General features: G+C 37.0%; 1 protein-coding gene across 13 annotated transcripts in view; it reads right to left on the bottom strand.

The window, feature by feature from the left end:
* add1 (adducin 1 (alpha)) overlaps positions 1–1,087 on the bottom strand; it is a 41,550-nt gene extending 40,463 nt beyond the window's left edge. For 6 of the 13 annotated variants that reach the window (XM_053240156.1, XM_034311054.2, XM_034311055.2 and 3 more), the window contains exon 1: positions 916–1,087. The gene's annotated coding sequence lies outside the window, so the exon portion shown is untranslated. The remainder of the gene's footprint in view (positions 1–915) is intronic. The other 7 variants (XM_053240159.1, XM_034311061.2, XM_034311057.2 and 4 more) reach the window with 2 other exon arrangements.
* Positions 1,088–17,744: the final 16,657 nt, after the last annotated feature.

The raw sequence follows: 17,744 nt of genomic DNA, 5'->3' as shown, positions 1-17,744 counted from the left end.
TATTTTTGAAATACATTAACAGTTAGTTTGATTATTTTGTATATATGTAATTATTTAGCTTGACTATTTAGTAAATACATAGTTTGACTATTTTTTAAATATGCAAACAGATTGACTAAATATCTAAATAGTTAGCTAGATTATTTTGTAAATATAAACAGTTAGAACAGAAAAAAAATCTATTCTATTTTGTGTCTTCAAAAAAATGTAAATATATAAACAGTTGTTTAGACTATTTTGTAATTATGTAAGCAGTTAGTTTGATTATTTTGTATAGACATAAATAGTTAGTTTGACTATTTTATAAATATGTCTTTAGTTTGACTATTTTGTAACTATGTAAACGGTCTGAATAAATATATAAATAGTTACATCGATTATTTTGTAAACACATCAACAGTTAGAAGAGAAAATAAACTCTATTCTATTCTGTGTGTCTTCACATTAAAAAAAATCTCCCTTCTTTATGTAACATGTTTTGATATGCAAATGATGATGATGACGCTTCACATATGCAAATGAGCACTGTGGCGTAATCAGGTGACTTTTTGAGCATGCACGAGCTACTTTCCCCTGAAGCCAGCTGGCGACGCTTCTCCTGGGGTGTGAGTGCAGCAGCAGCAGCAGCAGGACACACACAGTGGGGCTGATTGTTTGGGCCCTGCAAGAGCTTATTCCTGTCTTAATACGTCTTATAATCGTGTGTAACAAGTTTATGACCATGTTACACACACACACAAACACACACACACAATTAGTGCAACACACACTGATCATTACAGACGTCTGAAAAACAGATTAGTTCGAGTAAAGCAACCTTCTCAACACGCCCCTTTGTAAAGTCTATTAAACACAAACAGCCATATATTTTCCTTTTTTTTCCCAAAAAAATCCTTTCAACAGGAAGCTACTTACTTTAGTTTAGTGTGAATGCTGCTTGGAAGGACAGCGACTCGGAAACAGAAGCGGACTCGCCGATATTTTGGAGATTTTCCGCTAGTCCAGTGTTTTCACGGCGCTTTCTGCTGCTGCTGCTGCTGCTGCTACAAACCCCGATCAGCGTCCCCTGCCCGAGCCCTACTGCGCATGCGCACTATCTTCACGCATGCGCACTAGCGCCCCTCTGGGCTACCAGCTCTGCGCATGCGTAGTGTCGCGCCAGGCGACGACAAGCAGCTTAGATTTCTTCTTTTCTCACAGACAAGGTTCTCTTGTTTTCATTAGGACTTTTCTTTTCTTTATTATTAAAAACTGATCTTGTGGCCCAAACTGTAGGTGGTATTTATAGCTAATTTGCATAATATACAAAACCTACTTTTTCAAACTAGCCTTAGGATTTTTGTCCTATGTTCACAACATTGCTCTTAAACTACTCAGGAGAGTGTGAACCTCAGGAATTATCAAGGTGGAGCATAGTGACTGATTATCTTGCATAATCCAAGTACAATTATGATTATAGATCAGAAATAAAATAATTTATAGTTTTATTGATTAAGATAACTCAATTAAGATAACTTAACTGGATGTTTTGATTGATACTATACTATATCATACTAATAAACCTTTTAATATTATGCCTTTTATAATAGAAGGGTTTTTTTGCGAAGTTTACTAACAGATGGTGCTGTTTGCGCATGCGCGAAGGTTTGAATCGCGCTATAACACGTTAACGCATGCGCAGTACAGAGACACGGCCCATCTCCAAGTCACTAGGTGGCGGTAATGCGCCCTAGCGCTGTGGCGCACCTGACGTAGGAGAAGAAGAAAACAGAGCAATAAAAGACGAAGAAGAAGCGTCTATTGGCGTCAGCGCCCCCTGCGGGAACGCCAGCGGCTCCACAGCAAGCTGCAGGTGAAAGTGTAGTACTGCTGAATTTATTTTCTTATACTATTTTTAAACTTTATCTACTCAGTATCACCTGAAAGGTCTGTACATGTTTAGCGTTTAAAAAAAAAAACTCAGTGTAAATTATGATTTATTATACTATACTATGTTTTTTTTTTTCAAATTTTTTTTTAAATGAGTTGTGTGTGTATATAATATATATATATATATATATATATATATATATATATATATATATATATATTTATATATTTAAAGCATTAAAATTTAACAAATCTTTCAAAATTTTCCAATTTTCAAAATCTTCTTCCTTTAGATATTAGGAGTAATGAAATGTCACGTGGTGCATTTGTGTTACGTAACTCCTACTTTTCTTTTGTTGTTTATTTATTTATTTTATTTTATTTTTTAGAAAAATGTAACGCTTATCTTTTCAAAATAAAAAATTTACAAAACACAAACTTTCAAAATAATTGTAGGAATAATTGAATGTCATATAGTTCATTAGGTTTTACATGTTTAATTCCTAGAGTCCAAAAATAATTTCTCTTTATTTTATTTTTTGTGAAGTACTGAAATTTACAGACGTGATTTACTTTTAAAAACGTAGTTACTAAAGTTGGTTAAAAATAAATAAATAAATAGTGATGCAGTGAAATTTGGTTTTTACATTTAATTCCCACAGTTGAAAATGAGTAAAACCATTAAAAAGTCACAAAATGCTGGTTTCTAGCTGGTTACTGTAGAGAGTAGGAATACTAGGCTGTCATGTAATGCATTTGGTTTATGAAAAGCCTGCATTGAAACAATATTGATTTTCTTTTCATTTTTGTGCAGTTAACTTTGAAATAAGAATTACATCTTCCACTCAGGTAGTCACATCATTTTCCCAGCACTTTTACACCAAACTAGCCTTAACAACCAGAACAGGCAAATACTGCATCATTAATCTTCTTTGCTAATTTATTTCTAGTGTACACCAATTAGTAGATTCATAATTTGAAGTATTTTGGGTAGGCCACTGTTAATTTGTAGGATAAATAAATAAGTGCAAATGTTATTTTGTGTAATATTAGTTGTTTAGGATTACAACCATCTAACTTTAGACTTCTGCTCATGTAGATAGGCAGCCATTTTAGGTGATTGTTATTGCTAACTGGTGATATTCAATTTCTTTATACTATAATGTGTATATATAGATATATAACAGTTTTTATATATCTGTGAAATACATGCTTTCATAGAGAACTCTTTGGTTTTGCTCTGCAATCCTGTCCACTTGGTGGTGGTAGTGCACCAAAATATCTGGTCTGTCACCCTCCATAAAGACAGAAAAATGCTTTCCCTTTTGTTGAGGAAAAAATTTCCCATCATTTTGAGGAAATAAATAATGTTCCTTTTTTCTTTGTAATGACACTAGGTAATTTTTCATATTGAAAAGAGTTTAAAAAAAAATTAGTAAATGGAACTAAGACTATTTTCCATTGCTAGAGAAAATCCCCATAACATAAATAAACAATGCTTTATTAATGTAATAATGTGTCCATTTTGGCACCACAGTAAAAGAGCTGCAGTGCCCTCGTGCATATGTAAAGAATAACACGATGTCATGCTGTTATAGGAAAATAACCAATGAGTGGGTAGTTATTATTATTGTTATTATTAGAGTTACTGCTACCATACCGAGTTTCCTTAAACAGCATGCCCGTGAAGTTTTAGTCCTCTTATACTGCCGCAATTTGCTGATGATTACAAATGCTTCTTATCCATTTATAGGTATGTTTGATGTTGTGGAGCATATGCAAAACAAGTTCATTCCTGTTATCATTTACAGTATATCAGCTGAAACAGTTGTTCCTCTACAAGCCTTTCTTTTCTTTCTCTTAATGTAAATTAGAAAAAAAAAAAAAGTAGCTTGTCTTGTTGATGTAAAACCAGAGAGTGCAGGCTCCTCTGTCCTGAACACTTTCCCCTGTTGGAAAACTTGAAACGAGTGCATTAATATAACCCTGTGATTTACAGCTGCGTTGCTGTTTTGGAAAATTAATCAACACTATCAGACCAATCACAACTGATAATTCGACAGTTCTGTGGTATAAGATACAACTGAGCAATTAACACCCTGCCATGCTCAGTGGCTGTTGTGGCCATTCGTGTAGCTGAAAGATCACTGTGGAGGGCCTGGGTGTTGACGCCATTAGACTTTATTCTTTCCAGAATTAAAACCGAGCAGTTGTTTGTAGACAAAAGCTGCCCAACTCTTCAGAAGGGCATTCTTATATACCTTTACCTGAATCCTCTTCCACAACCGGTTTTATCAAGGTACATACTCTCATACATGTGCATCCTGGTTTTTAACATGACACAAGGTTACTCCATATGCTTATCTTATTATTTAAGGAAGCCTTACTCACTTAAATTTACAGCATGTTCCTGTTTCCCACTTTATCCACTTTTAGGATTCCCATGCATATGTAAGGTCATAGGTCATTTTTAGGCCTCAGTTTCTCAGCATACACTTCCTGTTCCATGCACGTAGTTCTACCCAGCAATCCTTTTACTGAGATACTGGGTACAATGGCACATTTTGCACTATACTGGTTCCATACGTCTGTAACATTGAGGATAAATCATTATCAAATATGAGTACACATTTTGTGGTTAACATAGTGTGGTTAAAATATTCTATATGACATGTATAAAAATGACCTCAATTTCAGATCAGTACAAGATTCTTCCGACTGATCACGTTTATCTAACGATGAAACATTGTCCTGATGGGTGTGGTCTCTGCCACGGTGATCCCGCCCCCATCCAAAGGGCACGAGGGCTCAGTGAATGTTTTGATGAGAATGAAAATCAGACGCTATGGCCTTCAAAGGCACCAGATCTCAAATTGATTGTTTAATGGGAGATTTTGGTGCGGCAATCTGTTGTCCTAAATGCACGATGAGATTTGTGATGATAAACCTCACACAGTTTGTGTGATTGTGAAATATATCACTCTGAAGCGACTTAAAAAACATTTATTATGATAAGCAGAAGTTAAAAGCCAACAACCAAATTCACTCGCTGCTATACACCCTGATAACGACACTATTTTTGGAGCTGTGCTGCATTTCATTTCCGCATTACTGCCCACAGTCTGTCAACATCATGCTGTACAGGCCATGTTATTAATTTTAATCACTACTAAAGTTCAGAGACGTTTAGCTTCTGCCTCAATGCTAGCTAAAACTCATGAACTAATGCACTGGTTCTAGCACAATACTGCTTTGCAAAACATTCGGTTCCCATTTAGTCCTTGATCAACAACTGTCCTCTAAAGGTTAAGGGTTAAAGGTTCAGTGAATTGAAAAACTGCAAGGATTCATAGAGTAATAAGAGACAAACGCTAGTTTGTACGAGTGCTTTAGGTGATGACAGACAAATTTTATACCTAAGTGCTTAAACAATGAGAAGATACCAAGAAGTAAGACAAACCTGATGGTTTTTTGTGAGGAAATGTCTCCAGTGTCAATGCTTTGTAACAGAGTATGTAAAAGTTTTCAGGACAGAGTTGTTTATGCTTTTGTTTTTTGACCAAGCTGCATTTTTTTTTTTGTCTGATTAATTTCAAGAGAAAAAGAGTCTGAGGATTGGTAAGCAACTATTTATACTATTTATGAACTAAGTGATAAAGGGAACTAACTTGTCCCACAGACATTCCACAACATGACACGTAATTTTAAACCAATAAACAATACAACCTCCTATAATAAAAATAATCATGAGCAAATGATGTGGTGTGAGCTTTATTACAAAAAAGACTTTTCATGCATTCCATGGGGAAAAACCTGCTACGTTTGAGCACCATTTTATAAATCTATTCAGAATCATTTAACATGTACGCTGCTTTAATTTGGACCACAGAGACAAATTTAATAAATACATGTTTATTATAGTTAGATTTTAGAAAAAAAAAAAGTTACTCTGGGTTAGTTTACAATTAAAGCAGTCACAAAGGCATCATAAAGCAATTTAAAACCAATAATAGAACAAAGTGAAAGTGAAATGATGCACGGTTGTTTTTGGTTTGTTTTGTTGGTGCTTTTTTGTTTTATTTGTGGCCTCTTTAAGCTTCTGGTGAAGATGTTTTTTTTTTTTTTTTTTCAGCAGATAAACTCTCTAAATGAACACACTAGACAGCGTTTACACCATCATGCACATGCGATAAGAGTTCCTCCTTCAAGATTTGGAGGAATATACAGCGCCAGTTATTGGCTGCATTAGCAAGTGCGTAGATTGTGACGGCTTTCAAGACTATCACCACACAAGCAAAAAGCCATGCCAGGGATGAGTGCAAAAGTGTACACGTTACTGAAAACCCCGAAACACTGCCTTCAGGTCAAACGACAAGGCAGCCCTCCACACAGCAAGGACCGATCTGTCCCGGGCTATCAGAAAGGCAAAGCACAACTATGCTCAAAGAATCCACTGACACTTCCTAAACACTAAGGACACAGCATATGTGGCAAGACATTCAGCCCATCGCTGACTACAACGCTATATTGCATCTCTCCCAGATGAGACAGCTGGGAGAATCTGAATCATCTGAGCACTGAATCATTTCTGCGAACGGCTTCAAACGCGGAACAACGTGCCAACAAGGGAGACCATCCCAACTTCCACTGACTATCTGCAGTAAACGCCAGGAAAACTCTGTCCAGAGTTAAAAGGAAAGCTGTTGGTCCTGATGACATGCCCTTATCACCTGGCCACGTATATGCTCTTCAGGTTGCTGATGTCCTAACAGACACTTTCAACATCTCTTTGCGCCAAGCAGTTGTCCCAGGATTATTCAAGACCACAATCATCCCTGTGTCAAAGAAATCGCCTGTCTCCTGCTTCAATGTCTACCAGCCCTGTTGAACTTGCACGTCGTCCTGGAACACATAAAGAGCAGTCATCCCATGACACAACCCATTTCAGTGAGCCTACCACCCTAACACGTCTACAGAGGGCGCCATAGCTGCTGCCATCCACATGTCTCTAACCCACCTGGACAAAGTGGACAATTATATGAGGATGCTGTTTATAGGCTTCAGCTTTCAACTTAATCATCTTGCTAAAGCTGAGCCTTCTGGACTTGAACACCTCCTTCTGCAATAGGATCCTGGATGTTCTGACTGGGAGACCAGGGTCCGTCAGGATCAGCAACACCACTCGCGCTCCCCAGGGCTGTGTGTTCAGTCCACTGCTGTTCACACTGTTTAGCAACAGTGATGAGTCAGTATACAGGGAGGAGTTAGATCAGCTCACCCACTCTCCACTGCATATCAACAGAGCAACTGCGGAGAGAAAGTTTCTTGGTGTGCAGGTCACAGAGGACCTCTCCTGGACTCTCAACACTGCCTGCCTAGGCAAGAAAGTCCAGCAGCATCTGCACTTCCCATGGAGGTTGAAGAGACCAAATCTCATTCCCGATCAACACCCACCTGGTTCTCCCAATCAACACTTATGTTGTCCTGTCTAGTTAATGTGCGCTTGTCTTACAATATCGTGTAATTGCACTTTATGTAGTCCTGTGTACTGTGCTGCTATATTAAGTGTTCTTTAATGTTCCTGGAGAAACATTTTGTTTCAATCTATGACTTATACAGAGGAATGACAATAAAAAACAACCTACTTGACTTGGTATAAGAGGAGTAAAACACTTGGGATGTGCTGTTGTAAGAAAATAATCAGCGTCTCATTGGGCTGCATCACACCACCCCATCATTGAGTCAAATCCAAAATGTTTTACTCCTTACTTAACCCCTGAAAGATGGCCAGAGCGAACACTTGGATCACTGGATAGCTTTGTAACGTGATAGCATGATCAGCTGTAATCTATCTGTTTTCATTCACGCCTGAAAAGGAAACTGGATACGTTTTGCTTTCTGTGATGAGACAGGGGACGCAGTATGTGACAACAGACAATGCTGAGGTAAAAAGGCTGAACGCCCTTTCGTGCCACCTTGCTTGTTGTACAACAAGGACATAATGATCATTTAATAGCATGACTCATGAGGGAGTAAACAGTCGTGATTATGGTCTTAGTGGCTTTAGACTAGCTTTGTTTTGTGTTTAGCTGACTCAGATCAGGAAAAAAAAATAGCTTATCAGCTGATACATTGACCTGAAAAACAAGTTCTTTGTTATTTCTCTGCCATGTGAATCACAATCACATGAGCCATGAATGTCAGAAACTCTGTTTGTGTACTTTTGCTGATTATATATATCTCTTTGTATGTGTGATAAAGGTTAAATGTTCAACTGTTGATTTTATTCTTACAAATAACCTGGAATATATGTAAAACATGATTAAAAAAAAATATTACGCCATGGCCTCAGTGCAAATGTACTATGTGGCTAAGAAAGTCCACTTTACGTACCGTGTTACAGGTCGGAGTTGTTGCTTGTGTTTTATAGACATTCCCGAATGTCCCAATCTCAGTCTGTACAGAAAGAAGAAAACTATGCTGAAATCAGTAAGCATCCAGCCTAGCCATGTTGTGCTTCAGGGAAAGAAATGAATAACAAGAAACGTGGTAAAGCTACAATAAACATTGGCAGTGATTTTCCAAGAGCGTAATTTATGGTGGTGAAAGGGATGGTCGAGAACTGAACGCTAAGAAACACTATCACTGAATGTTAAGAGCTATTTGCACTACACACACACTCACGTCTATAGACTCCTACTTCATATTTATTTATCCTCAACTGCAAAAAATATGTACTTAAGACAAAATAGCAATTCAACAAACGAATGTGCAATACTGTAATGTGCAATACCTTAGTTTTATTTCAATTTTAATTTCTATTGCTATATTTAAAATGTATAAATCTTACCGGATCACACCATTCAAATGTGCAATATGTTAAGTGCAATATCTTAGCTGCTTTACTATCTTACCTGAACATATCTGATCATTTATGTTGATATTTATATCCTTTTATTTTATTCTTATGCACCATTAGGAGGGACACTCAATTTTGTTGTATCCTGTGCAATGACTGTAAAGAGTCTATCTAATGGACAGGTATGTAAGTGCAATCTGTATAAAGCTTTGAACTGTTCAAGTGGCTAACTTTTCATAACGAATCAAGTAGATGTTTTTTTCCACTACAAAGAAAAAAACAGCGTCATCATAAATCAGTGCGACCCGAATTTTGAGTGTTGAGTGTGTAACTAGGCTTTCAGGCAGCTGAATGGCCTATCATGTAGCTTAAAGTGTTAACGATGCTAACACTGAAGCATTGAGGCTCATGAGTCCTTGTTACAAAGGAAAACAAGACAGCAAAGGCATTCTCGACTATTCTTGGTGAGAATCAAATTCTCAGTGGACTCAAGGAGTGAAAAAAAATCCTTCAAATGTACTTGAACCCACCCATTTAACCATTAGAGACCTAACGCTGACTCATTTTGAAAAATCTTACCTAATACCTTTAATATACATGACAGAGTGTAGCATTAGCCAAAAGTGGTAAATTAAAATCAAAACACATTATTCCACCAGAGGAATAAGGAACAAATCTCTGCATTAAACAATCTACAAGTATCTCCTTTGCATTATGATTTGGACATTGTACCTTACCTTAAATAAAAAAAGAGCCATTTAATGTTTAGCTAATTCAGAAACAATGACTTAGCACTAAATTATGTGCTTTAGGGCGGGAAAAGGCACATGACTATGTGCAATGAAAATCTAACAGTTCTTTCCATAAAGTGAGATCCTTCTTGAAAACAGGATATTCATGCAGAAATAATGATTGGATCTGGTTTAGTGCGTAACTTCATGCTGAGGACGCTAGTTCTTTAGTAAAATCTTTCCTATAAGAGCACGTGACTAAAGCTGATACTAACGCTTTCTAAAAATATCACCTAATCCATGATGTACACTGTATGACCAAATGTCTGTGGACATGTGACCATCACATGCCATATGTGCCTTTTACGGATTACATTCCAGATTTAGTCCTGTTTAGTCCTGTAACCTCCATTCTTCTGGGAAGGCTTCCCACTAGATTGGAGTTCAGTGGGGTTGAGGTCAGGACTCAAGTTCTTCCACTCCAACCTTCAAGTCATGTCTTCATGGAGCTTGCTTTTGGGCCTCTTAGTTCCAGTGAAGGGAAATTGTAATGCTATAGTACACAAAGACATTCTTTAACTGTGTGCTTCCACGTTCGTGAAAATAGTTTGGCACAAGGTCCACTTATGGGCAGGACACTAAAAACAGAATACCATTGAATTTTTTTTTAACCTATATTAACCTCCACCCTAATTTCCATGGTATGGGAAGGGAGGAACCAGTTCAGATACTGACGGTAAATATTTAACAAACTGTTGCATAATAGTGTGTTAATTACTTCCTTTGTAAAAGAAAAAAAAGCCTTAAGGCACACTTACAAAAATAAAATGAATGTTTTAATACTTACCAAGTGTATTATTTTGGAACAATGTATGACAAGTGTATTTAAACTGGAATTTATCTATTTTTAAATATATTGTAAATGTCCTGCATGTACTGATACACACATCACATATACTTCACTGCTACTTATAAAGCAAATAAAATGCACTTAATTATTAATAATTAAATAAAATATTTTAAATGACACTATTAGTGTGTTGAGGAAACTAGGAGCTGAAGTGTACTTCTTTAAAATACTAAAACAATATGTATTTTAAACATCGTCTCTACACATAGGACAATAATGGCAATTAAATATACCTTTGCTTAAATATGCTTCAGTACGTTAGGAAATACGTTAATTCAAGTGTACTTCCTTACAGTGATGGCTCTCAAAGTGGGGTCCACTTTTTCATGTATACTCACTGTATATCGCCTGATGGTGGCGGAGATTACTATCAAGTAGTAAGAATGTTGTTATGGTCATTGGTTGTTTCTTATAGTTGTAAGCTTAATTGTCTGGTCACGTGAAAGGAACGGGGTTGATCTAAAGTGTGTATAAATAATGTTAACTTCAATCTAAGTGTAATTTTAAAAATAAACCCAGGAAGTGATATTAATGATAAATCCAGAGTGTTAATAATCTGGGTGAGTGGAAAGTACAGGAATAAAACTCTCCAATGGCTTGACAAAATGAATACGATGGAATATATTTGCCCTATTTAATTGATTAAAAATTAAATCTGTGCATAAAGGGGGAATTCTGTTACTCTGGAAGGGGTCCATGGCTGCATAAAGTTTGAGAACCACTTCCTTAGCACATAAAGTATTAACTTTATAAACTGTATACATATGCGTATTTTAGGCAAATTTCCAGAAAGTACAGGAAATGTTCTTTTAATATGCATACACACTTGAAGTATACTATTTATGCTCTTAAGCATGCTTCGTTTGGGTAATATATCAGACAATATAGAGTTGAAATAAGTGGAATTAGCCTCAGGACACAGCTGTGTTTAGTGTTTAGCTGACTTAGATCATAAAGTTCTGTTAATAAATTAATGAGCTCAATCTGATTTGTTTGGGCTTTGTTTGTTGTGGCTGACTCATGGATGATTACTTCAGGTACAAGGAAGTAGAGAGAAAAGGAGATACATTCAAGAGAGGAGACCATGTGTGTCCGTGTGTGTGTGTGTGCGTATGAGTGGGAAATCCCTTTCAAGGAAATCCTTTTCCCTGTTCCTTATCATCAAAGTACATTAAACCTGTCTGTAAGGATCTCATGACAGATGAGGAAGAGAACGTGACTTGTCTTTGACCGTAAACATAAAAATAGACCCGAGAGTTAATACCTTGAATGTCCGATATCTCATCATATGTCATGATTCAGTGTTTTTGCTCTAAATGCGTCTATTTATGCAACTGTCAATCCCAGCTACAGGATAGGTGCTGGTATTTAGCCGTGATCATAAAATGCGAGGAATTTGCATTTGAGGTGCATTAAGCACAATAATTATGCTCTTTACAGGGACATATTTCACATCTTGACAAAGCTTGCCAGATAATAAGCTTGTAACTTGGATCACCTTCCCATGAGGTCAGACCAAAACAAAACAAAACAAAAATGCTACGGTGAGAAAACAAGCAAGGACAGTATTCAGAATCTACCTGAATCTATTAACATGAAGAAGCTGTATTGTGTGTAACATTTACGGATTGGACATGGATGCAGTTTATACCACAGCGCTGTTCAATTCTATTTTTCTGATTGGTCAGGAGGTGTTGATTCATTTTCTATAAGAGCAGCTCTGACCGTCGTTCCTTCTGCAAAGCAAATCACAGGTTTCTATCAATGCGCTTGTTCTAATATGTTATTGTTTCTATAGTAACAACTTACACAGGGACTTGTACAGTAGACTTTTCACATAAATGCATTAAAGAACGTGTGTAAGGAGAGGTTTATTTAGCATTTATCGAAGGAATCTCCAGTGTCAGTGCTTTGTAACAGTCTGTGAGTTTTCCACCATGGGAAAATCTTTAGGGAAGAGTAACATTTATTGTCATAATGTAAAGAGAGAGAGTTTATTTTCCTCTAATAGCATGCCCCAAGGGTTTTATCTCACTCCTTATAATCTTAAGGGTTTGTCTTAATTTAATTGAATTTAATTAGTCATACTAAGTAGGTTAAGAGACAACTTACTGGTTCATATGGGCCTGTATTTTTGCACCGCTTTTTTTTGCATCACTTGAACACACCATACCCCATTTATTATCACTTACAGTTTGACTGCTGTTTATAGTACACATACAGAGCTCAAGTACATTACTGAGAAGTCACATCAATTTTACACCAGCTTCTTCCTTTACACCAAATGTAGGCAATCAGCCAAGACATGCTGAAGGTCTTAAGTTTGCTTTTTTATTTTTTCACCGACCCTGTGAGGCTGATAAAGAAGCTAACAAATGAAAAAAGCTCACAGCTGACAGACTATCATTGTGCAAACTGCATGTCGAAATCGACCCTTGCCTCTAATCGTTGTCTACTTGTACAGTTATATACCTTAAGATCATGGTAAGTTTTATTTTAATTCCAATGTGTGTGCATTCATGAGAAAAAGACACCCTGTGGTTTTGTTACTATTTTCTTTTTTTCTTTCTTTTAAAAACGTCTTACAGTGACGGAAATGCCTGCCATTTCACCACACTAGCTGTTCTTACTGAAGTGACATGTCACATCGAGTTCCTCTTTCGGGTTTATAAGCAGCTGATTTAGCACTTTAAACCGAAAGTTGCATGCCAGTCATATGCGTTTTACGGTAATCTTGCAGTCTAATCATGTGTTTAAAAAGCTGTTTTTGCAAATAAAAAGCAACACTTATGACTGCTACCTGAGGTCAGGGCTGAAGACAAAGAGAAGGTTTAGTATATCAATGTCTTTTCTCTTGCTTCCTGATGCTCGCTAGAGGGACGATTTGAGCTGCAGTCAGCAAATTGCGGAAAGTCCCTCACAGTCCATTTGACCGTAAACCAGTCTAAGGTTACCATTTGCTTCCTTTGATGCTTCCAAACAAAGAAACCCTGTGTTGACCAATGCAGTTAGCTTCTCTTTGCTCTTTTGATTTAAATACGGGAACTGATGTAGATTTCCACACAGACGGGGAATTTATACCGTCTGCCATCATTAAACAGTTAACACTGAAATTACCATAAATACAAATATCATCATATCATTCAGTGACACTGAGTTTTAGTAAAGCAGACTGCAAAGGAATGAACTAAATCTGAGAGAAACCTCACTGCAGCCTGGAGTTTGGGGTTGGGGTTGCACCTGGTAGACAGAGTACCACGTGCTACTTCAGCAAAAATATATGATTTTTCAGGTGGAAAATCAGGTGATGTCCTTTTTCATGTAGAAGTCTCTGGGCCAGAACGAAAAGCAATCCCAGCAGCGAAAAAAATTGAAAAACGATACAGTATTGATTTATATAATACTGAAAAGCATAAAACATAATGAAAAGCAAAACCTTCACTGCATTGCTTATAGTGGAAACACTCAGCAGGGGATTGTTTTCTTAAAAATGAAACTTTGTGAGAGAACTGAATGTATTTCCCTGTTGCACACATTTCACTTTCATCAGTGCAGACAAGCCACACTGAAACACAAGCACTATGTGTACTAAAGAATGCTGCTTATGGTTTTTATCTGTGCTTGTTGGTTCTTTTTTTCATTCGTACTGCACTGATTGTTGCACTTATTATTAAAACATGATAAAAGTTTCACTGTGGCTAAAAATACTAGCATGTTTAGCAGCATGTTCCAAATAAAAAGCAATAGTGTGTGCATATTGCATTACATGTTTTTCTCGCTTGCATGGAATCTTCATAAATTTTCAAGTGAAGCAACAAGTCATATGACAGTAAAAACACACATAAATTAATAACCTATACATTGGATTTATATACATTTAAGAAAATGATTTTGTAATGATGTGACATGAGAACCTTGAAATACATTAGAAGTGATGTACTTTGCGTGCAGAGTGCAAGCAGGGACTCCGGGAAGACTAAGTGTGACAGCATAACTAAAAGGTAGACCCAGAAGGTAACACAGACATGAGGGCACCCTGGGACATAAAGCGCCAGCCACTCCACCGTCAACAAACCTGAGTGAACGCGTGAGAGTGGGGGGGCAACAGCATCCAAACATCCCAGTTCACACAACACTTCTTTACCTAAGAAAAAACTATTCACAAAAGGCTTGACTAAACAAATATGTTTTCAGCCTAGACTTAAACACTGAGACTGTGTCTGAGTCCTGAACACTAACTGGAGGGCTGTTCCATAACTGTGGGGCTTTGTAAGAGAAAGCTCTGCCCCCTGCTGTAGCCCGCACTATTCGAGGTACCAACAAATAGCCTGCACCTTTTGATCGAAGTAGGCATGGCAGATCATAAAAGACCAAATGTTAGCTCAGGTACTGTGGCGTGAGACCATTCAGTGCTTTACAGATCAATAGCGGTGTTTTATAAGCAATACGAAATTTGATTGGGAGCCAATGCAGTGTGGATAAGATAGGGGTGATGTGGTCATATCTTCTGGTTCTAGTAAGGACTCTGACTGCTGCATTCTGGACTAACTGGAGCTTGTTTATGCTCCTACTGGAACATCCAGACAGCAAGGCATTACAATAATCCAACCTTGAGGTAACAAAAGCATGAACTAATTTTTTCCGCATTGTGTAGTGACATTATATTTCTTATCTTAGCAATATTTCTGAGATGAAAGAAAGCTCTCCTAGTAATATTATCTACATGAGCTTCAAATGAAAGACTGGAGTCAATAATCAAAAATTGCCATTTGTTACAAGATCCAATATCCAGTTTTTCCCCCAATATCCGATCCACATTTTTTGCTAGTATAGTCCCGAAGCTGATACTGGGTATCGGATCGGTGCCATCTCTAATGAAAATATCTTACAAAATGAAAATTATGAAAATGATCATTTTGCACATTGGCGATCAGGAATTAGGAACCTTGCACTCTTAAACAGAGTTTTGCATTTTCAAAACTGCTGACTCAAAAACTGTTCTGTTCTGCTTACCATGATTTGGCTGAAACAAAAAAGTCCCTAATAAAATTTCACTGTGGGGGAAAAAAAAGCTCAAATTGCTACATATGGCATTTTGCAATTGATATGCTGTACATAAACATGCATAGCTCATGATGGGAAACAAATAATATACCATTAATATGCCAATTCCTTCCATTTGACACAATGACATTGAAATTTCTTCTAAAAGCATTTTGCATCATCCGTGATTATTTACATACGTATACAGGTACAACTGCACAAACAGACGTGTAGAGTTTTTGATCAGATCTTCTTAAAAGAATCGTCCAGGTGAATATGAACTTTCCATAATTTCATCCCTACACCAAAGGTCTAAATCATCACACACTTACACACTTATTGTGTGTTGTTTTGGATCAGGAATGTGCAGTTCCGGCTTCAAAATCTGGTCACACCACTTACCTGAGCCTGATGATAAACTGGAGGCTATAAGCTTCTCCTATCTGTTTGCGACATTAGCTTTTTTTTAGCCTCCAGTGCAAAACCTAAGAACCATTATCAGACAGTGTGGCCAAAAACATTATTTAATCCCAATTGTTCCTTGAACAGTAATGAACTTGTGTGGGTAAGGATATGTTTTTCAGATTGCATTACAGCTCTGAGTGTTTCGCAATAGATAATTTCACGAATTCGTTCCTCATTCTCCTGGTTTGCTTGATGTATACGCTTTATATACATACATTCAGTCTGTGAAAGCTCTTGCTACGTGTATACCCTGATTATACTGAGCGCTTTATTCCTTTATTTAACATTTGATCATGTTTCAAAAAGGAAATAAGACATTTAACTGGTGAGGATTTTAAGCAAGTGAACTAACTGTTTCAAGGTTAAGCAAGACGTAACATGCTCTAGGGTTTGGCTCTGATTAATTGCTAATAAAAAATTTTTTCCCCCAAACAGCTGAGCAGTGATGGGACGTGAACAAGGGTGCAGTTGTGTAAGATTTATCTAATAAGGTATTTCTTTAACAATCATGAGAAAGAAATTCCCCTTCTTACCCTTGGGAAATGTTTCTCTGACACAACACACTCATTATATTAACTGCTGATACTGTACTCTCAGGTACACACTGTGCAGATTTATAAAGAAATTATGGTTATTTTTAATTCAAAGCTTCTTGGAGAATCTTCCACTTTTCTTTTGGAGACTTTGTCACATTTGTTTCTGTTTTTGCATTAACTGCTTGACAGCCAGCGTTTTTTTTTTTTTTTTGGTCTATGATGTAATATGTTTCCTTTTTTCTCTGACGTACAAACATTTATCTGGTTGATGGGAAAAAAATTATTTTTTTTTGGCTGACATGATAATGCAGAAGTAAAAAAAAAAAAACATCTGAGACAAAATTAGCATTAAAAAATGAGAGTGCCTATACTTTTGTACAGTACTGTGTTAAAATTGTCATTAGATTTAAGTTGATATTATTTATAGAGGGTGTCACGTGGTAAAGTGGGTAGAGTTGCCACCTTACAGCTCGATTACTGTTGGTTACTGTCTGTGGTGTTTCACATATTCACTGCATCGTTATGTGGGTTTCTGAGTGGATTTCCTCTGGGACCTCAGGCTTCCTCCCACCTTCCACAAAACATGAAAGTAGGTAGATTGCCTACATGAAATTGCCCCAGGAGTGAATGTGTGTCTGCATGGTGCCCTGTGGGTGACCTGGCATTGCATCCATCTTGCATTCAGTGTTCCCAGGATAGGCTTTGGATCCACCCTAACATGATTGCTGAAGATGAATGAATTTATAATTTATAAGCAGACTTGTTTCTGAGTTTTTGATGTTTGGATTAAATCCATTCAATTCAAGTGATCAGTCAAACAAGACCCGATGCCTCCACCCCCCACCCCCTGCTATGCAGAACTTCTTTTATCAACTCTTTTATCAACTCTTTTATCAACTCTCATCTCTAATATTGTTTGATTTAAGTTTAAGTTGTATTAAATGTTTAAATTAAATTCAGTTTACTCTTAAAAAGACTACAGTTCATGTTAATAGGCTGTGGTTTCCTGTTTACTTGCATGCATGACCTGGTGCTGTCTTGTATTTATGTCCCTGACGCCTGCAGTGCCTTATTACTGGTATGGCTGTGCACGAGGAAATAAAGCATTTTTGGCCATGATCTTTCAGCACAGGAAATGCCTGTTTCCGTATTCAGATTTCAGTGACAAAAAGAATTTCTGGGAAGTCTGTTGAGATAAACAGAAAGTGAAAGTAAAGCACCCCCTAGTCCCTGAATACAAATTGTGTCAGACTTTGGACTGAACCCATATTCACATTTTAGCAGTGCTGTATAACTGTGTAATTATTTACAGATTATATGTCCATGACTTA

This window comes from Pangasianodon hypophthalmus, chromosome 15 (assembly GCF_027358585.1).
Source record: "Pangasianodon hypophthalmus isolate fPanHyp1 chromosome 15, fPanHyp1.pri, whole genome shotgun sequence".
Lineage (NCBI taxonomy): Eukaryota > Metazoa > Chordata > Actinopteri > Siluriformes > Pangasiidae > Pangasianodon > Pangasianodon hypophthalmus.
The sequence above is the reverse complement of the archived record's forward strand: the minus strand, read 5'-3'. Positions and strand labels throughout refer to the sequence as shown.